At 43.2% G+C, this 2,956-nt stretch overlaps 1 protein-coding gene across 3 annotated transcripts in view; it reads left to right on the forward strand.

The window, feature by feature from the left end:
• The first annotated feature begins 548 nt into the window (after positions 1–548).
• The window catches only part of TBK1 (TANK binding kinase 1), a 32,919-nt gene continuing 30,511 nt past the window's right edge, over positions 549–2,956 (forward strand). For all 3 annotated transcript variants that reach the window (XR_004841380.1, XM_009634300.2, XM_035889929.1), the window contains exon 1: positions 549–735. The gene's annotated coding sequence lies outside the window, so the exon portion shown is untranslated. The remainder of the gene's footprint in view (positions 736–2,956) is intronic.

Consider the following 2,956-nt stretch of genomic DNA (forward strand, 5'->3'; position numbering starts at 1 on the left):
CAGGAAGCCAAGCGAAGCGTGTGTTTGCAAGTGGTTTGTCTGAAGCTTTCCTCAGGCACTGGAAGTTGTTAAACTTTTCACTCAGGCAGGATGTGGGGGTGAGCTCCGGTACTGTGCCCGCCGTACCCCACGTTCCTGAGTGTGGGGCTGGCTGGGCGGCTGAGGCGAGCCTGTGGCCCTCCGTAGCTTTCCGGGAGCTGCCATTTCCGACAGAGGCCGAGTCCTCTTCCCCCGGCACGGACTGGAAACGCCGAGAGCAGTAGAGATGAGCAGCACTGGAGCCAGGCTGGCCCTTTCATTTGCAGGCCTTTGGGAGCGTGTGCTGCTTCATAACGGGTTCCGGCAGCACCTTGTGTGGTCCAGGGCAGGGTATTTCGGTAATTCAGATACTAGCTGTTGGACTGGAAACTCCAGGAAGGAGGTTAGGTGAAGAAAGCAGTGCTAGCAAGCAGGAACTTCAGGGGGAGAAACTTCTTTTCTAGGCGCTAAGAGAGAGAGCGTACAGGAAAATATAAAACCTTCGTGTTTACCAGACTCTATCATGCTAATGTCACATTTACTCGGGACCTCAGCACCATTGCCTGTCGACTTTGGTGGCATATAGGATCTTGCCTGTAGACAGAACCTTCCTTCACTTTAACTTCATCATCTGTCCCTACTTGCCTGGTGAATTTGTACCTTGCAGCTGTTAACAGGGGAAGTACCCGCTTTGTGTGCTTCTCCCACGTGCCTGAGGTAACAGCAAACTACTTTGTATAAATTAGAAGCTACTCCTACTTCAGTACTCCTACTTCAAAGCATTGGGAGTTTAACAAGAAAAATCACATTAGCAGCGCAGTCGTCTTTTATTACAGTCCCCCCTGCTGACGAATAAAGAAGCAGAAAAATATTCAAAGTATTACAAAAAACCTCAAAAAGCAGCCCCCAAACCCTTGAAATGCTAATGAGAGGACAATAAACTGCTGGTAGGAGACATGTATATGTGAGGAACTTCTGACTCATCTAGTGTCGGACTTAATGACCGTAAGTGAGATGTGAAGAAATAGAAAGTTCAGCATTAAATCTAGTGACAGGACCAATTGTACAGTTAGAGATTATTTTTTTTTTTTAATATGAAACTCGGTGAATGATTTAGGAGGATAATGGAAGATAGGAAAAGAAAACTTGACATGCTGAGTGTTCAGCAAAGATCAGTTCTGAATCAGTCTAAGAAAGGTATTAAATCAGAGGAGGTCTAACATGTTATATAAGCTACTGAACCAGATTATTACAATTTGAAGATTAAAATTAAAGCTGAATGAGACTTTATGCCTTAAAAGTGAAGACTCTGTCAAAAGACTGTAGACTTTGTTTTTATTATAAAAATACTATTTTCACCAAAAAAGTGGTGTAGTGCAAGACTGACTTTGGTTTGGCGCTGGATATGTATGTACCCTGGGATTAATACTGGCATAATTATATCTGTAGTTTTATGAGTGGGGAAAAAAAAAAAAAAAAACAACAGACCTTGAGAACTGATTAGTGACTTGCTGTAAAATCCATTGAACGATATTCAACCTCATCTGTCTCAGACTTGTCCTTTTTTGTTTTCACCCATTGACCTTCATGCAATTTTAATTAGAAAGTAAGAAGGTAATGGAAGAGAGCTCATTTCATGCATATGCTATCTCATCTTTATTACTTTGGGCAACGTAATAATTCAATCTCTAATAGGCTGCTAAAATTTTTAGTATTTGAGCAGACTTCACTTTGTTCACTTGATCCTTCTGCGCACTTTCTGTCTGCTTAGAAAGGATTCATTATGTTTTTGTGTCTTGGTATGAGTCTAATGAATGTTGCTTTGACATAAATGATAAAATACACGTTTACTGGTCATGTGCCAGCTGGCTTGTTACAAGCAGGGTTTTAATGATGAGGAATGTTTTAATTCAGAGATTTTACAAGTGGTTTATAGAGTGGGCTGTGCTTAATTTCCTTGCAGACCTCTTCCTTACCTTCTGTGTCTGCATCGTAGATAGCTCTTTGGCATCTACAGTAATTGCCAGCTGGGAGAAGTTATCTTATTCTACTGTTGCAAATAGTCTTGTCAGAGTTGACTGAGAACTGCAGGGAATGGGGTGTTGGGGTTTTTGGTTCAAATTTGAGGTAAAACCTTTCTTCCCTTCTCTAGGCATGAGGAACTTTATCTAGATTGTTAAAATGGTGTTGCTGCTTGACTATGAATTTAGTATAGAGCAATGTCAGCTCTTTGCATTGCGTCATTGTGTTCTGTATGTCACATGTCATTGCCTGGATATTTTGGGACAGCTTTGCAAGAAACTCTGCATCTTACATGGGCAAATATCTAAATGCAAGTATGAAATCTGCAGTCACTACGCGTAGTGTTCAAAGTCACGAGAAAATTTCTGTCTCTCTGCAGTGTGGCACGGGTACGATCAGGAACGGTGCAAAGGCAGGTGCTTCAGCAGGCGGCTGGAGCGGGACAGGCGAGAGCGGTGCTGCGGTGGCTGGCCTGCGGCTTTCTCCGCTCTCCTGCTGCTGTGACGCTTCTGGTGGTGTCATCTTGTGCACCAGCAAGCTCTCAGAAAAGGCCAACTACCTTCTCGTCATAAATACGCACAGGAAATTCTGTCATACCTCTTCTTCCAGTAGTTACAGGAAAGGCTTCTTTGAGTATCAGCTAGCTGGTTTTGTTGATTAACACAGGCAGATGCATGGTCCCCTGCCAGGCTGTGAGGGAAGGCTGCTGCTGTAGGACCTTCCCCTGGTCCAGCTGCCATTTTGCTCTTAAAATTCTTTAGATTCATGAAGATCTTTGATCTTAGAGCCTTTTGCTAGATTTAATGGCAAAATCAGTGCTTTAATTCAATGAAGAAGGTAAGGATATTCACCTGCAGCTCCTGCTGTTTTGGCAGCGGGTGTGCGTGTGTCATCTGGCAGTTCTAATGTTTTTTTT

This window comes from Egretta garzetta, unplaced genomic scaffold (genome assembly GCF_000687185.1).
Source record: "Egretta garzetta isolate BGI_Z169 unplaced genomic scaffold, ASM68718v1 scaffold792, whole genome shotgun sequence".
Classification (NCBI taxonomy): domain Eukaryota; kingdom Metazoa; phylum Chordata; class Aves; order Pelecaniformes; family Ardeidae; genus Egretta; species Egretta garzetta.